This window comes from Carya illinoinensis, chromosome 2 (assembly GCF_018687715.1).
Source record: "Carya illinoinensis cultivar Pawnee chromosome 2, C.illinoinensisPawnee_v1, whole genome shotgun sequence".
NCBI lineage: Eukaryota > Viridiplantae > Streptophyta > Magnoliopsida > Fagales > Juglandaceae > Carya > Carya illinoinensis.
The window spans coordinates 15075001-15096369 of NC_056753.1; the positions used below are offsets into that span (position 1 = coordinate 15075001).

The 21369-nt window shown below is 37.6% G+C and overlaps 1 non-coding gene and 1 pseudogene across 1 annotated transcript; one reads left to right on the plus strand and one right to left on the minus strand.

Moving 5' to 3' along the window:
• Positions 1-2833: 2833 nt before the first annotated feature.
• On the minus strand, positions 2834-2940 carry LOC122302005. Its single transcript, XR_006240255.1, has one exon. It is a non-coding gene; the product is annotated as a small nucleolar RNA R71 (small nucleolar RNA).
• Positions 2941-17724: 14784 nt separating this feature from the next.
• Positions 17725-20488, plus strand: LOC122301728 (annotated as a pseudogene).
• Positions 20489-21369: the final 881 nt, after the last annotated feature.

A 21369-nucleotide genomic window follows, 5' to 3' on the forward strand; every position in this document is an offset into this window, starting at 1 on the left:
AAATTTTTGTAGTTGCAAATTAAACTAGATCAACTCAAAGAGAAATACGCAAAGGAAATAAAACTGACGATCGAAGATCAAATTAATGGGAAAGAAAACTTCTAGAAAATCGATTTCACCTAATTCTTCACTATGCTTTTCTCATCCAGCTAATTTAATTTAATTCTTTTTGTTCATTAGCAAATCTCTAATTCATCCAACAACCTCTTTCGATAGTTAATTGGAAATTATTCTTGTTTATCAATTCGCACAAGAATATGCAAGTTAAATAATCAAGAAAGCAATAAGACCAATGATTTAATTACTACATAAGTTCATACAAGTCCTTCGATCTCTATACTTACCTATGCTGAAGTATTTAAGATCTACCTTATGATTCCCTCTTTCGATAGCAAATCACAAGATTAATTATCATCTAATCAATGGCCAGTTAATTAGAAGCAATAAACTCAGAATAAATCAGATAAAAAAAGAGAGAATTGCCTTAAATTAGCATAGACAATCAAGCATAGTTCGGAACGAGGTTACATCGTTTTCCTAGAATGAATAAAATTTAGCTCATGTTAGAAATGGAATTCAACATAAATGAATTCACCATAATTGTTCTGAGAAGATTGGAAGAAAATAAACACTGAAAAATACTCCTCGCAGCCACAACTCGTCTTCAAAAACTCAAGGAAATGATTCAATGTTTTTCTCCCGTCTGTGCTCGTGTATGATTCCAACGTACGTGCAATATATGGAATTCCCTCTCCAAAACAGATGATTTTAATCCTTCTAGCTGTCTCTTTCTGTCCCAAAAAGTGTTCTCCAGTCAAAAAGTACGGCCATAGAGTGAAAAATCACTTTTATATGGTGTGACGGGGGAAAACCCTTGATCTGTCAAATTACGATATTTGCTCGAGCGGGGTGTCGAGCGCACATCGAGCGTTCGACTCTGCCTGATTTCTGATGACTTGCAAAATTTCATATTGCAGAATTTACAAGATCGCTCGAGCGGAGGCTTCTGGCCGCTCGAGCGAATTCAGGCAGATTCAAACGCTCGATTGCCGCTCGACAGGGAGCTCGAGCGAGTTGCTGGAAAACAAAGATCGCTCGAGCGGAGACATTGGCCGCTCGAGCAAAATCAGGCAGAGTCGAACGCTCGACGTGCGCTCGATACCCCGCTCGAGCGAACATCGTATTTTGATAGAATTAGGGTCTTCCGCCGTCAGACCATGTAAAAGAGATTTTTCACTCTATGGCCGTACTTTTGACTGGAGAACACTTTTTGGGACTGAAAAACACAGCTAGAAGGATTAAAATCATCTGTTTTGGAGAGGGAATTCCAATTATTGCACGTACGTTGGAATCATACACGAGCACGGACGGGAGAAAAGCGTTGAATCGTTCCCTTGAGTTTTTGAAGACGAATTGCGGCTGCGAGGAGGATTTTTCAGTGTTTATTTTCTTCCAATCTTCTCAGAACAATTATGGTGAATTCGTTTATGTTGAATTCCATTTCTAGCATGAGCTAAATTTTCATTATTCTAGAAAAACGATGTAAGCTATTTCCGAACTATGCTTGATTGTCTACGCTAATTTAATGCAATTCTCTCTTTGTTTATCTGATTTATTATGAGTTTATTGCTTCTAATTAACTGGTCATTGATTAGATGATAAGTAATCTAATGATTTGCTATCGAAAGAGGGAATCATAGGGTAGATCTTGAATATTTCAGCATAGGTAAGTATAGAGATTGAAAGACTTGTATGAACCTATGTAGTAATTAAATCATTGGTCTTATTGCTTTCTTGATTATTAAATTTGCATATTCTTGTGTGAATTGATAAACAAGAGTCATTTCCAATTGACTATCGAAAGAGGCTTTTGGATGAATTAGAGATTTGCTAATAGATAAAAGAGAATTAAATTAAGTTAGCTAGATGAGAAAAGCATAGTGAAGAATTAGGTGAAATAGATTTCCTAGAAGTTTTCTTCCCCATTAAGTTGATCTTCGAACGTCAGTTTTATTTCCTTTGCATATTTCTCTTTGAGTTGATTTTAGTTTAAATTGCAACTACAAAAAAAAAAAAAATCTTAGTGATTCCTCTAGATAAAATCAAGTTTAGTATAATTTTGGTATTTGGCAAACGTAAGGTACCAATCCCTGAGGACGATACTCTTCTTATTACTTTACTATAAAACTACGATACTGTGCACTTGCAGTTTTGCACCGGTCAAGTTTTTGGCGCCGTTGCCGGGGATTGGTTTATTCTTATTCTTTTTGTCAATATCGATACAAAGTAATCTTGGTTTTAATTTAGAATTTTGTTTTAATTTGTTCTACAGGTGTGTTTTTGACGTTGGATGCGCCGTGCTAGATCTCGTGATATTATTTCTATTGATCCGGAGATTGAAAGAACTCTTAGATCACTAAGAAGAAATAAGATACTAGCCATGGCTGAAGAAGATCGTGAGGTACTACCACGCACCTTGAAGGACTATGTACAGCCAGTTGTGAATGGAAATTACTTGAGCATAATGCGTCAGCCAATTAATGCCAACAACTTTGAACTCAAACCAGCTTTGATTAGCATGGTGCAGCAGGCTCAATTCAGCGGATTGCCACTGGATGATCCCAATATTCATTTGGCAATGTTCTTGGAGATTTGCGACACTATGAAGATCAATGGTATTACTGAAGACACCATTAGACTGAAATTGTTTCCTTTTTCTTTGAGGGACAAGACTAGAGGTTGGCTACAATCTCTACAACCGGGAAGCATCGTTAGTTGGCAAGACATGGCTGAGAGGTTTCTTGCTAAATTCTTTCCTCATGCAAAAACAGCCCAACTCAGGAGTGAGATTGGCCAGTTCAAGCAAAATGATTTTGAGTCACTCTATGAAGCGTGAGAGAGGTATAAAGACTTGGTTCGACGTTGCCCACAACATGGATTGCCAGATTGGTTGCAAGTTCAGATGTTCTATAATGGGTTAAATGGGCAAACTCGAACTATAGTTGATGCTGCTTCTGGTAGAACTTTGATGTCGAAAACAGCTGAAGGTGCTACCGCACTTTTGGAAGAAATGGCCTCAAACAACTATCAATGGCCAACTGAGAGGACTTTGGCTAAGAAGGTTGTTGGAATTCATGACTTGGAGCCGATAGCAGCCCTTTCCGCTCAAGTAGCTACTCTATCTCATCAGATTTCAGCCTTGACAACACGAAGGATACCACAAAGTACAGAATATGTTGCATCTACAAGTATGATAGTTCCAAGCAATGAGGCGAGTCAAGAACAAGTTCAATATGTCAACAATTGGAACTACAACTATCGTGGTAATCCTATGCCAAATTACTATCATCTAGGGCTTAGAAATCATGAGAATTTTTCATATGGAAATACAAAAAATGTGTTGCAACCTCAACCTCCTCCAGGATTTGATAGCCAACCAAGCGAAAAGAAGATGTCACTTGAGGATGCCATGGTTTCCTTTGTTCAGGAGACCAATGCAAGGTTTAAAAAGACTGATTCACGGTTAGACAACATTGAGACTCATTGTAGCAATATGGGAGTCACTATGAAGAATCTTAAAGTGCAAATTGTGCAACTAGCCACGACCATCAATGCCCAACAAAGAGGAGCTTTTCCTAGCAACACTGAAGTGAATCCAAAGGAACAATGCAAGGCCATGACACTTAGGAGTGGAAAAGAAATTGAGAGGTCACCATTAAAGGAGAGCAAGTCCACTCCTACCGCTACGAACAATGGCCAAAGCAAAGATCAAGTAGAAGAAGAGGAGATTGTCAATGATACACTAGAAGATACCGACTTGCCTCCTACAATTTCATTTCCTGACAATCCTCCTATTCTTGCTCCTCCACTTCCTTACTCTCAGCGTTTTCAAAAGCAAAAACTAGATAAGCAATTTTCTAAGTTTTTGGATATTTTTAAGAAAATTCACATTAATATTCCTTTTGCAGATGCCTTGGAACAAATGCCAAATTATGTCAAATTCCTGAAGGACATCATTTCCAAGAAGAGAAGATTGGAAGAGTTTGAAACAGTGAAGCTTTCTGAAGAATGTAGTGCCATTCTTCAAAAGAAATTGCCTCAAAAATTAAAAGATCTGGGGAGTTTCACTTTGCCTTGCACTATTGGAGATTCATTTTTTGATAGAGTCTTATGTGATCTTGGTGCTAGCATTAATCTTATGCCACTTTCTGTTTGCAGGAAATTAGGACTTGGAGAGATGAAGCATACAACAATTTACTTGCAACTAGCAGATCGGTCCATCAAGTATCCACGTGGGATCATAGAAGATGTATTGGTAAAGGTGGATAAATTCATTTTTCTTGCTGATTTTGTGGTGTTAGATATGGAGGAAGATGAATATGTCCCACTAATTCTTGGCCGACCATTCTTGGCCACGGGAAGAGCTTTAATTGATGTTCAAAAGGGTGAATTAACACTTAGAGTTAATAAGGAAGAAGTTATGTTCAACATCTACCAAGCTATGAAATTTCCAGAAGATCCAAGTACTTGCTTTCGGGTAGATGTCATTAATCAATGTGTAGAAGAGGCCTTTCAAGAAGATATGTCATCCGATCACCTAGAATGCTGTATCACCACTTCATCTCATGCTTTTGATTTTAATAATTCTGCTGTTTGTGAATCTGACTTGCCTTTTGTTAGTGAAGAATTTCTCCACTATGTTTTTGCTTTGGGAGCATTGCAGCAGGTTACATCACTTAGTAATGAAGTGGGGAAGCTAGAGCCGGTGGTACCAAAGGTTGAATCTGAAATTGCTAAAGAAAAGATGCAGAAAAATACAACTCCGGAGTTGAAGCAATTACCTGAGCATCTTCGCTATGCATTCTTGGGTGATAGTGATACCTTTCCAGTGATTGTTGCTACATCACTCACACCCGAAGAAGAGGAAAAGTTGCTGCGTGTGTTGAGGGAGCATAGAACAGCCTTGGGATGGACTATTTCTGACATAAAAGGAATAAGTCCCTCCATTTGTATGCACAAGATTTTAATGGAGGAGCTTTACAAGCCAACAATTGAGCACCAAAGAAGATTAAATCCAGCAATGAAGGAAGTAGTAAGAGCTGAAATTTTGAAACTCCTTAATGCTGGAATTATATATGCTATTTCAGATAGTTCATGGGTAAGTCCAGTGCAAGTTGTACCAAAGAAGGGTGGAATGACTGTGGTGAAAAATGACAATAATGAGTTCATTCATACAAGAACGGTCATGGGATGGCGTGTATGTATGGATTACCGTAAGTTGAATAAAGCAACAAGGAAGGATCATTTTCCGCTTCCATTCATTGATCAAATGTTGGATCGATTGGCTGGGTACTCCTACTATTATTTTTTGGATGGTTATTCGGGGTATAATCAGATTGCTATAGCTCCTGAAGATCAAGAGAAAACTACATTCACATGCCCCTATGGAACATTTGCTTTTAGGAGGATGCCCTTTGGATTGTGCAACGCCCCAGCGACATTTCAACGTTGCATGATGGCTATCTTTTCTGACATGGTGGAAGATATAATGGAAGTATTCATGGATGACTTTTCAGTTTTTGGTACATCTTTTGATCATTGTTTGCATAACTTAGCTCTTGTTTTACAGAGATGTGAAGATAAAAATCTAGTCCTGAACTGGGAGAAGTGTCATTTCATGGTTCAAGAAGGGATCATGCTTGGCCATAGAGTGTCATCTAAAGGAATTGAGGTGGATCGAGCTAAAATTGCAACCATAGAGAAACTACCACCTCCAAAGAATGTGAAGAGAATCAGAAGTTTTCTGGGACATGCGGGATTTTATAGAAGATTTATCAAGGATTTTTCTAAACTCTCTAAACCTTTATGTAATCTTCTTGAGAAAAATTCTGCATTTGACTTTGATGTTGTTTGTTTGCAGGCCTTTAATGCACTCAAGGAGAAGCTAATTTCAGCACCAATTGTGATTGTGCCTGATTGGAGTCAACCTTTTGAAGTTATGTGCGATGCAAGTGACTTTGCAATTGGAGCAGTGTTGGGGCAAAGGCGAGACAAGCTGTTTAGAGCCATCTATTATGCAAGCCGGACATTGAATGAAGCTCAATTGAATTATACGACAACTGAGAAGGAGATGCTTGCTGTGGTGTTTGCTTGTGATAAATTTCGGTCCTACCTCATTGGTACAAAGGTGATAGTGTTCACTGATCATGCAGCACTTCGGTATTTGTTTGGCAAGAAGGATGCTAAGCCTAGGCTAATTCGTTGGATCCTCTTTCTTCAAGAATTTAATTTGGAGATTCGAGACAAGAAAGGAAGTGAAAATTTAGTGGCTGACCATCTCTCTCGGTTAGAGCAAGAGGAAGAAAGACCAAATTCAGTGGTCCAAGAGGCATTCCCTGATGAGCAATTGTTTGCATGTGAGATCAAGCTTCCGTGGTATGCTGATATTGTTAACTATCTAGCTTGTAAAGTTTTACCACCTGATCTTACTTATCATCAACGTAAGAAATTTTTGCATGATGTGAATTTTTATCTGTGGGATGAGCCTTTGTTGTTCAAAAGATGCCCTGATCAAATCATTAGAAGATGTGTGTCAGAAGAAGAGATGCAAGACATCCTCCATCATTGCCATTCATCATCATATGGAGGACACTTTGGAGCCACCCGTACAGCAGCTAAGGTACTTCAAAGTGGGTTCTATTGGCCTTCTATTTTTCGTGATAGTTACACTTTGGTGAAAACTTGTGACCAGTGCCAACGTATGGGAAATATTTCAAGGCGTCATGAGTTACCATTGAAAGGTATCTTAGAAGTTGAGTTGTTTGATGTTTGGGGAATAGATTTTATGGGGCCTTTTCCTCCTTCTTTTGGTTTTGCTTATATCTTGTTAGCAGTTGATTATGTGTCAAAATGAGTGGAAGCAATTGCTACAACAACAAATGATGCAAAGGTAGTGCTCAAATTTCTGCACAAGAACATATTCACAAGATTTGGCACTCCACGAGCTATTATTAGTGATGAAGGGACTCACTTTTGCAACAAGTTGTCTGAGAATCTTCTTTCTAAATATGGTGTGAAGCACAAGGTAGCACTTGCTTACCATCCTCAAACTAATGGTCAAGCTGAAATTTCAAATAGAGAGATCAAGAACATCCTTGAGAAGACGGTCAAAATCAATAGAAAGGATTGGGCGAAGAAGCTTGATGATGCTTTGTGGGCATACCGTACAGCCTTTAAAACACCTATCGGGATGTCTCCATACTGATTAGTGTTTGGAAAGGCATGTCATCTTCCTGTGGAGTTGGAGCATAGAGCTTATTGGGCTGTAAAAAAGTTTAACTTTGATTTGAAGGCAGCAGGTGAAAAGCGACTTTTTCAATTGAATGAGATGGAAGAGTTCCGGAATGATGCATATGAAAATGCAAAGATCTATAAAGAAATGACGAAGAAGTGGCATGACAAACAGATTCTTAGGCAAGAGTTTGCTCCAGGACAACAAGTTTTACTCTTCAATTCACGACTCAAACTCTTTCCAGGAAAGTTGAAATCAAGATAGACAAGTCCTTATACTATTCATGAAGTTTTTTCTTTTGGAGCAGTAGATTTGAAGGACAAGACAGGGAATATTTTCAGAGTTAATGGTCAGAGATTGAAGTACTACTATGGAGAGCAAATGGAGAGGAACTATGCATTTATTCCTCTTGGAGATCCTAATTGATGATGATTGAAAAGTCTGGCTGTAGACTTAAAAATAAGCGCTTATGGGAGGCAACCCATAGATCTTTCTTTCATTCTTTCATTTATTTTATTATCTTTATTTATTTAGTTTTAATAATTTGATTTTTGATGCAGGTTTATTTAGCATGAATAAAGAGCTGAAAAGTTATAATCTACGGAAGATTCACCATGAAACCAGGGAAGTTCTTTTATTTCTTCAATCTTTTTTACTTTTGCATTACAATGAGGACATTGTTTAGTTTAAGTTTGTGGGTGTAAACTCCTATAATCATTTGATCCTCTTGTTTTCTAAGTCTTGGGTTGTTGATGGGTTGTTTGATTCTCTTACCAAGCATGCATTGGAGTAAGATTGAATTCTCTATGACTCTGAAATTTGTGATTGAAGATGGTTTTGAGAAAAATTTTCAAAAATTTTTTTTATGTCAAGTGAAGTTTTGTGGGTACTTTGGTTTAAATCTTTGGCCTTGAACATAATTGAGCACATAGTCGTTTTTCTCTTATTCCATTTTGCTTGAATAAGAGAAAAACGACTATGTGCTCAATTATGTTCAAGGTCAAAGATTTAAACCAAAGTACCCACAAAACTTCACTTGACATAAAAGAAATTTTTGAAAATTTTTCTCAAAACCATCTTCAATCACAAATTTCAGAGTCATAGAGAATTCAATCTTACTCCAATGCATGCTTGGTAAGAGAATCAAACAACCCATCAACAACCCAAGACTTAGAAAACAAGAGGATCAAATGATTATAGGAGTTTAATTTCGCTCGAGCGGCCAATGTCTCCGCTCGAGCGATCTTTGTTTTCCCACAACCCGCTCGAGCTCACTGTCGAGCGGCAGTCGAGCGTTTGAATCTGCCTGAATTCGCTCGAGCGGCCAAATGCCTCCGCTCGAGCGATCTTGTAAAATTTGCAATACGAAATTTTGTAAGTCATCAATCGCGTTCAATATTTGAAATCAATTATTTAATAATGCAAATGTGCGTTCAATAATGTTACGCAGCGATGAATGACAAAAATTGAAATAATCTCTATACCCCCAAAAATTACAAGCGCTAACATGATCAGACCGATGATACCTCTCTCGTGGATAAGGCGGCATAAACTTCTCAATACATGGAAACGCGGAGTCCACAAGATAATAATATCCTAAACATGTAAACATAAAGAAGTAACGGCACGTTAAAAATTATCTCTTGGGAAAATAAACAAGCACAAATAATTCAAAAAATTATAATTATGTCAACCATTATTTTTAACATTAACTTCGCCTTGTGGGGGCCATGGAAAGCGATTTCGACCGTGGCTTAAGGCATCCAAGAAAACTCGTGCATCATGGGCTATTCTCTCCCATCCAGTATACACATACGTGAACTTCATATCAAAGTTACATAAGCACAAAACATTTTGTGCAATTCGATTATATCGATTTCTATATGCGTTGCTGAGGCGAGACGGTGCAGCAGCTGAAATCATTGTTCCGTCCATAGCACCAATACATTTCTACAATGCGTAGAATAATTTAAAAAAACCAATCAAAATATATACATTTACACAATGCATTGATACATAATTCAATTGGGAAGTAATTAACAACCTAAGTATCAATTTAATTGAATCATTACCTGAAACCATGGATAACAGTGGGGGTTCCCAGCAATGTAAGGATGGACACCCTCTGTGTGTGTTGGTCGAATCACACTTCTCCCTAGTTGATGTAGCGCCCGCATAACTGTCTTTACATGTCGATTAATTGTTTCGGTTGAATGTTGGAACCGGTCCCCAACGATTCGTTGACCTTGTGCATGGCCAACAACAAGGCAAAAGATGCCTACTGATTCCTCCACCAAGGTCCGCTTTGTAGGGTTCATAATTAATGCATTCTGTAATAGGTTGCATACATGACGGAAAGCGGGAACTTCCATTCGAAACATTTCACAGCAATTACGGGGGTTTTCATTCAATATTCCTTGAATACATTGTTCTCCACGTAGACCAATATTGTGTTGCGGAATTGGTTGTCGACCTCTTGGAAATTGAGCAGCCATCCACATCATGTGAATTAGGTGACAATCCTAGGTTTCCGCTTCATCTCCACTCCAATTTAATGTCGTCATAATATCATTGCGCTTGCTGTTATGTGACATAGTTGAAGATCTTGATGTGCCAATCTCGTTGGTCATCTCTATTGATAAAGCTTTGTCCGAGTTACTATTGGTGTCCATTCTGAAAAGCGCCACATTTGACGAGTTAAAAAAAATGTTAAAGGGGCCACACACTCTTCTTCAATGATAAAGTTTGGAAATATGTCAGAAAACTAATCACCAATATAAGCGTCACATACTAATAACTTGAAGATGAAATGTCCTAAATAACAACCGTAGGAAATAACAAATTGTCTCATACTAATATGAAACATATCACCACTAAAATGTAAAGTGGTGAACTAGGAAAATTGGTTGTCCCTTCTCATGAGATGGATAAACTCATTGCCGAATTGATATATGGTCCACCATGGAATTGTATTGACTGCTCGATCATTTCAAACTCCAAGCCCACTTACTCTTGCGATCCTCCGAAATAGACACAAAGGACCTTTGAACTTTTGTTAGCAACAATCGGTCGAAACACTTGTTGAATTGCTCGGTTGTACCTCTTCCAAGAATTTCATGCAATGCATTTATAGATCAAACGCCCCATCAGACTCCATGCTATGATCTCCTTTACTGCGCTTCCTGGATCTGCTAGACTCCATTACCTCCATCGCAGCCTCCCTCCTAGCTTCCGCACTATGCCGAATCTCCTCAAGTGTATCAGTCATTTGGGTTTGAAGGCCTTCGTCCATCGTGGGACCTCCCCTTTGGCGTCTACGAGATCCATTTGCATAGGAGGCAGAGAAGGGTGTTGGTGACTGTCTATGAACGCGTGTCGATGGAACCCCATCATTATCAGTAATTGGCTGGCCACGCTTTAGCATCTCTTGATCGAGTAAGCGCTCATCGTCAGAGTCTGGGGTCAGATCAGTTGATGCACGATGCAATGTCTCAGTTGCAACTGCACACCCGAAAATTGCGCAAAGTTGCTCATACCTTGTACATCCCCAAGTCTTAAAATTCTTCCATGATGATCTCACCTAACATACACATTATGTTAATGAAAATTGTAAAAAAATAAGATAATAAAGTTAAAGTAACTAACAATAAAAATGTTAGTTAACGTACTCGAAGGGCATTTGCCCAATGTTCCTCGCTAGCAATTGGGGCCTTCCTCTCTGGATCCCACCCCAAACCGGTTTGCTTTATAAGATCGGTAAATTCTCGTTGTTTGCACTTCAGATGAGCAATCTTTCCCTTAACTTGCTCAGAATTGAATTTCTTGTGGCACACAGCAGACAGTTGTGTAGCAAGCCTTACATTATCACTATTTGTGATCCTCCCTCCCCTCAATCTATCCATCAAGGTGTCCTCATACAACATGTTTACTAGTCGATCCTCGAACCCTTCACTCCATATGTCCCGATCACGGGTGGACTCCGTCGTATCATTGTCCATAAATTCTCTCTATATGGAAGAATTAAGAATGATAGAACATGCATAGTATTGGTGTCCAGGCAATGACATGATAAAAAGAAGAAAATGATATGTTGATGTAATGCAACTTTTGACGCTATAATAAAATTACGTGCCAATTGACTATAATTATGGAATGTAAATACAAACAAAAAATGAATAGAATTATAGTCATAAGCCATGAATTCATACCTGTCCAGATGTGGAATTGCTAGTTAAGCGTAAGTAGTAACGCTACAACAAGAAATTATCACCGTTAGTCCCATCCACTATGTAATCAGCACTGGGAAAATGTGGTTGCAAAACATGTTATCTAGAATGAGCAAAAAAGGTATACCAGTGCAATAAATTCAGCATATAAATAGGAAATAGAAAAACTGCAGAAGTTGGCAGCCATTCAGTGTCTTGTAATTCTCAGACACTTAACAAAATTAAGGGTAATGCGAGGGCATTAATATGTCTTCCATTTCTCGATTTCCAACCATTAAAGTAATCTATATATGTATACTACCTTCAAAGACTGTAGAATCCATATATGTATACATCTAACAGCTTTGAATAAAGTGTGCCGTGACAAACCCAGGGGAGACAAGGTACAATACCAAAGAAAATGTTAACTCCCCTCCCCCACCTGGCAAGATAATTAATACTTGGATATTATGTAATAACAACAGTCGTTCTTTCAATCCTGAGTGTTAAGTATTCCACTGGTGCCTACTGAGTTAAATTTTATCACAGGAAGTCCACGGTTGAATACCATATATCTTGTATTAAAATGGACAAAGGTCAAACAAGACAATATTTGTGTTTATTTTTATGGTAATAAACAACACAATATTACCATAATGACTAAAGACAATCACACTGCTAAAGTATCAAACCAGGCTGTGTCCAAAGAACAAATATTATAATATAATCTTCAGCAACTTTTAAGTCTATACCCGACCACTACAAAAGCCAAGAAAGTATTAGATGAAGGTAGCATATGGGTTAATTGACACAGGCCACTGCTACCCACTCCCCTAGCGGTGAAATCAACTGTGTTGGGTCAGAATGCGTAAAACCATCATTACTTTGTGTAAATAGACCCCACAGACGTATGCAAAAAGAATTACAGGTCGGAGAAAAATGGGTTGCCAAAACATATGTCCGCGTGTACTCATCGTGCTAATAGAAAGACATTGACGTGCACGTTTAGAGACAACCATGTGCACCAATCCTGCCAAGTTCCAGTAAAAGACTGAAGAGGCGTTGCTGAACATAATAGCTCCCCAGTCAATTGCATTGCAACAACCATGCAAGACTGTGATTGAAGAGCCGAATTCAAACTATGCATATCAGAAAAAACCAGCCACGACAAAGCTTCCATCTTGCAAAAATTAATACTCAAAACAGTCTAATATTATCCTACAACCCAAGAATTGCTTATGTTTTCTCTAAAATAAAAACTATGCATCCCCATCAGACAGAAGCATCAAACATTTGAAATGATTTCGGCTCCTCACGTTAACTCACAATAGGTTCGGGCATTTTGGGTTAGCAGGATAGATTATGGCCAACTTCAAAGTGAAATTTACCACGCTCGATGTATCCATAATTCCTTTGATCAAAGACTTGAAAATCAAAGTACAAATGTTGATTTTTTGCCTAAACAACTCAATAATTCCCAACACAACAATTAAATAGATAAAAAATCTCAAACAATGCCAATCCAAAAGTGTTCAAATTGTTTGACTGTTGAAGAGGTATGGGGGAGAAATGCTTACCCGGTACGACCGGGCCTGGGAGCCGTGGTGGTGGGGGTATGACGGCAACGCCGTATCTTTGGAGAAACAATGATAGAGCTGTGAGACGTCCGGTGTTTTAGAGGGATGGTTTTGAAGGGTTTGAGAGGTTTAGCTTTATAAACCATTTTCCCTACAACCGTCCACTCTATGGACAGTGGAGATAGGAGTACTCTGTTGCAATGAAAGGAAAGTAGACGCTGTATGAAGGGACAAACTTTGGTCTTCGGTGAGGATGTTCTGTAGGGGGATTCAAAATGGGTCTGGGGCAGAGATTCGCCTGCCAAAGTTCTCTCAGAATCGGCAGAGATTCGCACGTATTTCCTTTATGTCAAGCTCACGAGAGGGAAGTATTAAGAGCCAGAGATTCGACGTCCAGCCTTTCCAGTATTCACATGGGTTGCAGGTTAGGGACTTCCTAAGGTCCGTTTCAATGAAACAAAGTCGTTGCTTCTGTCACACATATAGTTTCGATTCGGACGGGGTAATAACGACTGTTTGAGTTGAGGGCACTGCATCAATCCTCCCCTACGATGAAGACTTCCACCTTGTTTACTAAAGAAGACGAGAGATGACCGGAATGTGTTGAAGGAATGAAGGCATTTCGAGAGTGGGGGTTTGGGGCTTGTGCACTTTTGGGGCAATGCTGTTGGACAAAAGCAAGCCTATGGGAATTTACGGGAAGGGAAAGTTGGCGAAAGAGAAAGGGTTTTCAACGCCATTACTGCACAATTCTGTACAAAGGTCATGTCTATAAACGGTAGGAAAATATTTTAAGGGGCAGATATCTCATCTCAGTTTCAAAAATTGACGATGTTTGGTAAAGGTATCTCATCTCAGAGTTGAAATAGATTGAGATTTCCGTATCTCATCTCGAGGGCCAAACAAGCCCTAACGCTTTTCTTGCCACGACACTTCCTGAGCTTGTCAATGTTTTTGATTATAGTGGCTTCACTTATTCAATCTAAATCCTTGATAATAACTCTTTGCAGATATCTTCACAATGGGTAGTGTGTATTGTGAGGTTAACTGATTTTAACAATGAAGTTTTACAATAAAGATTGTGTTTATAGTTTACAGTTTGTTAAATACCATGAGCAAGGAGCATTGAGGAGGAATATAATTGCGCTTACATCTAAGAATTCCTTCCCGTGGAAGTTGAAGTTTTGTGACTCTCGGTTTGAGAAATCCAATGGTTTAAGAAATCCAATGCCGTAAGAAGAGTTCACGTGTTTTCTTACTTATATATATATATAAAAAAAAATACTTTACATCTTTTATTCGCGACACTTATAGGTAGTTGGAAATAATATTTGTTGGCAGTAAAAAGTTACCAAAAAAGGTAGCACTTTGTCCTAGCGAAAATGAACATGGTTATCTATTTTCTCCTACAAGATTTATGTCTTTTCCAGGTGAGCTCCTTTGTCGAAAAAATTCTATTATTTCTACTATTCCACAAGCTCACCAGAAATAGACTGTTTGCGCGCAACAATTACAACTACGTTGCATTGATCATTTTATAGCTGGAAATGTTCTTTTATGACTAATTTTATGTTTTTTTCCAGCTACTTCTTGTCGCTAGAAAAAAGAATTTTTCTTGTAGTGTGAGAATCATAGATGTTGTGACCAATAAGCTAGTAGTCTAGCCCAATTCTCTACATGAAAAAATTGAAAAAGTAAGGCCTCGTTTGGATTGCAAGGTAGTCTCATCTTATTTTATCTTAATATCCAAACATCACAAATAAAAATATTTTTTAATTTCTAATTGTCAACTTTTTCATTTAATCATTATCTAATCATTACAACTGTCACGGACTTCTTTCACCTCTCTGTACTTTGCTGATCACTTGAGGCAAGAATGCTTGAGGGGCTTGAAATGCCAAGAAGCACCTCTCATGCCTAAGTCAATGTATGCTTAAGAATAAGAGAGATAGAAAGTTGGAGAAAATGAATCTCCCAAATTGTACCTGTATCGAGGCTTTTATACTCTCATTGTCTAGTGGAGCTTTGTTCTTCCTATGCCTGGAGTGTCTCCCTTGTTCTAGACAACATGCCGTCGCATTTAATGCGGCATCCTCTACCAAGGTGTTTCGATGCACGCTGAGGCTTTGTGTCTGGAGGTGGCATGCAATCGCATTTAATGCAATACTCCCTATCGGGGGGCTCTCGACCCATTTGAGCCTTTGTGTCTAGGGGCAATGTCGCTTTACACTTAATGCGGTGCTCCCTATTAGAGATCTCAACCCAGGCTAGCTCGAGACTTCTCTTGCTGTATGGTGAGCTTTTCGATATTGGGCTCTTAACTCTAATAATCGGACTAGGTCCAACCTGCCTAGGAACGAATGTGTTCTTCTAACAATTTTTTTTAACTTTTAAACAAAACATTAAAAACAATTCAATTTTTTTCAAATTCTAAAATAAAAAATTATATGAAAAAATGATATTCAAACAATATTTTAATTTATAATATTTTTCATACAACATTGTAATATGTATGTCAATACATTTATCTGTTATGTTTTATTTTAATCTTCTAATGTGCTCTCTTGAAGCGTTTGATTAAAGGATGATGTACAAATGGCCAAATCTGGATCGTTGATGTGGTTTAAAACTGAGCTGATGAAATCACGTGAGAGGCTCGTGCTTCCTTCAGAACGTTTAAGAGTTGAGCCGCTGGATTACTTACACGTGTCGGCATCTCTTGTAACATATATATATATATATGTGCTATACGGTGTAAACCCTAGTTGATTCATTCTGTACATATCGGCCGTTTCAGAGAGAGAGAGAGAACAGAGAGGGGGATTAGGGTTTCGGTGAGTGTTCCTTGTAGAGAGAAGAAATCAGAGTGATTTCTTGTGGTTTCTGAGAGGGATTTGTGACTCTATGTGTACTGAGGCTTCTCTGTAAAGTATTGTTCATCAATAAAAGCTCTGAGGCCCATTCCTGTCGTGGACGTAGACCATTAGGGTCGAACCACGTATATTGGTGTGTTCTTTCCTTGCTTTTAGTTTCTTTATTGTTCTTATTGTTCATATTTGATTCTTGATGCTTTCTTGCGATAATATTGGAAGATATTCATCATTTTGTTGATCTGTATAACTGTTCAAATATCGTGGTGTATATTGGTAATCTGGATATCTATTGGTATACTACTGTTTCTAGGGTTTTGATTATCATCAAACTGTGGTTATTATGAATATTATGTTTTCTGTTTGGTAATATAACAGAGGGTTTATATTCGGTAAAAACAGAATAGCTTTATAAAATAAAACTATAGTCTATAATATCATAATAACATTAAACCTTTTTCAACCAAAAGAGGGTTACTTTTATAACAAACATGTATAAATAATTTATCATGTCGTAGATACCTGATTTCCCTTAAATATGTATCTCTCTTTTTCTCTTTCTCATGAGATTGTATAAATAATTTATTTGGGAAATACATGTATATCTTAAATTGTTATTTAGGGACAAATGATAATTGACCAAAACATTACGTGTTTCATACGACACCGCCCTTTTTAAATAATAGGTTTATCGTGCACTTTTTCTTATTTTATTGACGATGTTTATCCTAAGATTTCAAATTTCGCATGCAATTCCTAATTTCATAAAAATACCGTTAGTCAGTTAATAAGGTTTCGTTAGGTTATAAAGATGAGATAAGATAAAAGCTAAAAGTTGATTTAAATATTATTAGAATATAATTTTTTAATATAATTTTTATTTTGAAATTTGAAAATGTTGAATTGTTTATTATATTTTGTATGAAAATTTGATAAAATTACAATAATTATATGAGATGAGATAAGTCTTAATAAAACATTTTGTGCATGTGACACGTGTCAGCAAATCATTTTAGAATTTATTTAACATTAACAAATTATTTAATATTTATAAATTATTTTTAGGCTTTACTTAAGTAGTTTTTGTATTTTTAATTTTTAGTGTTTTTTCAGAATTTTCTTATTTTCACAGATTTTTTTGGTTAATTTAATTAAACTGATTTTCTAAACGTTTTTTAAACATTAAGATATATCATCCCTGGTAAGTTATTTTTTTAAGGTTTTTAAAATATTATTGCTAAATGTTTGGTATCAATAATGGATTATTTCTTATTTTGAGAGAAAAGAAATTGAAATAATATCATATATTGACTAGAGTTTAGTAAACGACAGAGACTGCATCAAGTCTGAATATAAGAATAATTTTTTGAGCTTTTATATGGTTTACAAAATACTCTAATTATAATATTATAAAGTATTACTTTTCTTTTTCTTGTAAGTGCGAATCCATACGTGATTTAGAATTTTTTTGGTTAATTTGTCATATTTTTTAAGAGCTAAATGTCTTAAGTTGTTATTTAGAGGCTGATTGGTCAAAACATTAGGTGGTTCATGTGACGCCAACCATGACTTTCACAAGTCTTCAATGCGTTGGAAAGAACTTGACATGAAAAAGTGAGGTTTTTTGAACTCTTTATCAGTATATATGCTAATGAAGTGAGAATATGTGAACAAAAAACGATGACAGATTTCAGGTAGTGTTACGTATGTATCATTCATTAATATTTATTGTAAGCTAGCTTAGGTTGAACACGTGATGACGACTTGACTAATTTATACTTCACGACCTCATTGAGTCGATGAAGTCATCTAAAATTCCTTTACTCAATTTGATTTCTGATTCTCTTGATCTCTCCCCAACTTCAATATTTGAGACAATGGGTTTATCCTTTCCTCTCATCATCTTGATCGTGCGCTTTCTTGTTTCATTGATGATGTTTCATCTTATACTTGCTGCCTCTTCTTCTGATGTGTATCCCCTTTGCCATGATGATGAGAGATTTGTCTTGTTGCAATTCAAGGAAAGCTTCATCATCAATCAGTCCGCGTCCAAAGATGCATCTGCTTATCCAAAGGTTTTGTCATGGAAGCCCGATCAAATCAGTGATTGCTGCAAGTGGGACGGCGTAGAGTGCAATAAGGACACTGGTCATGTCATCGCCCTCGATCTCAGTAGCAGTTGTCTCAAAGGTTTTCTCAACTCCAATAGCAGCCTCTTCCGCCTTGCTCACCTCCAAAACCTCAATTTGGCCGACAATGACTTTAACTCTTCTCCAGTTCCGACTAGTTTTAGGCAGCTTTCAAGGCTAACAGAGCTCAACCTCTCTTACTCTATATTTTCTGGCCAAATCCCCTCAGAAATTTTAGAGCTCTCCAAGTTAGTTTTCATGGATCTCTCATATAATCCTTTGTTTAAGCTCCAAAAATCTGGCCTAAGAGTTATAGCTCAAAACTTCACAAACTTGGAAGTACTACATCTTGACCAGGTTGTTATATCATCCAACGTACCCAATATCTTGGCAAACTTAACTTCTTTAACATCTCTATCTCTAAGCGATTGTGACCTGCATGGTGAGTTTCCAGTGGGAATTTTCCATCTACCTAATCTTTAGCTTCTTGATATACGGTACAATGAAAACCTCACGGGATGTGTCCCAGAATTTAACAGAACTAGCCCCCTTGTATCATTGAAACTTGGATACACGAACTTCTATGGTGAGCTACCAGATTCGATTGGTAACCTCAAGTCCTTGGTTGAATTTCATGCATTTTATTGCAATTTCTCAGGCGAAATACCATCTTCACTAGGTAACCTTACAAATCTAATTGTTTTACGACTTCAATCAAATAGGTTGCACGGTTCAATTCCACAGTCAATATCTAGGCTTGTAAATCTTGAAGTTATATATCTCCATGATAACGATTTGAGTGGCACGGTGGAGTTTGAGTTGTTTCTGAGACTCAGGAACCTCCTTCGTCTCCAGTTATCTGGAAACGATATTTCATTGCTTACAAAGCCCAGTACCAACTCAACTTTTCCAAAATTTTGGATATTATCCATAGCTGATTGTGACTTGGGTGAGTTCCCAGAGTTTCTGAGGAACCAAGATCAATTGGAGTTATTGGATTTAGTGGAAACAAAATTCGTGGCCAAGTTCCAAAATGGATGGGGAACGTAAGTATAGAAACCCTCTGGGCTTTAGATCTGCAACGCAACTTTCTCACCGGTTTCCACCAACTTCCGGTTGTACTCCCCTACGTTAATCTAACTATCTAAGGTATCTTGAGATTGATTCTAACATGCTTCAAGGGTCACTGCCAATCCCACCTCCTTCCATTGCTTCCTTTTCGGTCTCAAACAATAGACTGACTGGAGAAATACCACATTTGATTTGCAATCTAAGTTTAATAACTAATCTCGATTTGTCGAGCAACAACTTGGGTGGCCTTCTTCCTCAATGTTTAGGCAACTTGAGTTATTCTCTCTCATTGGACCTACACGGTAATAACTTTCATGGAAGTATTCCTCGGATTTGCGGTGAAACAAACAATTTGCTGATTATTGATTTTAGCCAAAATCATTTACAAGGGCGTGTACCGAGATCATTGGCCAATTGTACCAAGCTTGAAGCTGTTAATCTTGGTAACAATCAGATACATGATATTTTTCCTTCTTGGTTGGGCAATCTTCCAGAGTTGAGGATTCTCATTTTGAGATCTAATAAACTCTATGGTGCAATAGGAAGTTCTGATAGCAATTTCGATTTCCCGAAATTGCACATCGTTGACCTCTCAAATAATGATCTTACTGGCAAGTTGCCCTCTGAACACTTCCTAAATTGGAAAGCCATGCAAATCGTCGATGCCGCGAGCTTAAAGTATGTGGAAGAACGCCAAACTTCCGTGACATTTGCAGGATATACATTGAACCATACCTACTCTTACTCAATGACAATGATCAACAAAGGGATTGAAACGGTATACGAGAGAGTCCCTAATTTCTTAATAGTTATTGATCTCTCGAGCAACAGATTTGAAGGAGAAATCCCAGAAGTGGTTGGGAATCTAAAACGACTTAATTTGCTCAACCTTTCCTCAAACTTTCTCACCGGGCCTATCCCATTTGCATTGGCAAACTTGACAGGGTTAGAAGCATTGGATCTGTCCCAAAACAAGTTGTCTGGTGGGATCCCTCTGCAACTAACGGAACTCACTTTCCTTTCATACTTCAATGTCTCCCATAATCATTTGACAGGACCTATACCACATGGGAAACAATTCGACACATTCGACAACAGTTCGTTTAGTGAGAACCCTGAATTATGCGGAAGCCCTTTGTAAAAAAAATGTGGGAATCCTGAGGACTCACCGCCTCCATTTTCAAGCCACAACTCAGAGTTCTCATTTGAATTTGGTTGGAAAGTAGTCGCGATGGGATATGGATGTGGATTTGTGTGTGGAGCTGTGTCTGGGCAAATGATATCAAAGAAGTATGGTCGGTTTATGAAGATGTTTGCAATTTGGCTGTTAGAAGTTAATTTGTAATTTTGCATAGAAATTTCTTGAGAAAATAAATTCTAGATAAGATTTTTAATATTCTCAAGGTTGACTAGATGTATCTAGAGCTCTCTTTTAAGTATAAATATATGTAGTTGTCAGCCTATGATGTAGTAGAGAAAGAGAGGAAAAACGTGTACAACTGCAGGTGCAACAGCTCTGCCTAAGTAAAAGACAGTTTTATTAATCCATTGTTCTCTTATCAATAAGAAAATATATATTTCACACCTTGCTTCTTGCATGCGCCAACAAATTTTGGTATCAAAGCATGCTTATCCCACGCCTGAGTTTTTCCAAGTTAGCAACACTCTCATGCAAGTCTCCATGGCAGCAAATTGTGGAGACACCTTGTTTGCCTATACATCAAACCTGCAAGTCCCTATTTTTAATGGAGAACACTATGACTACTGGAGCTCTCAAATGATGAAGATATTTATCTTCCAAGATCTTTGGGAGTTGGTTGAAGAGGGTTTTCAAGACTTACCAGTAGCTGGGAGTTCATCTTGGACAAAAGAAAATCAGAAGCAGTGTAAGGAGAATATGAAGAGAAATGCTACTGCCTTAAGGATTATTCATTAAGGGGTAAGCAATTCTATTGATCCCGTAATATTTGGTGTAAAAAATGCAAAAGATGCATGGGAGATTCTACAAAAAGAATTTCAAGGCTCAAGCAAGTTCATCCATTAAGCCTCAAAACTTATGGAGAGACTGTGACAACTTGGAAATGAAAGAAAGTGAATCTGTCAAAGATTTCCATTCAGGAGTTGCTGAAATAATTAATCAAATAAGAAGCTATGGAGATACCATTGAATAAAAAAAGATAGTTGAAAAGGTTCTTAGAAGTTTGCCTCAAAAGTTTGAACATATAG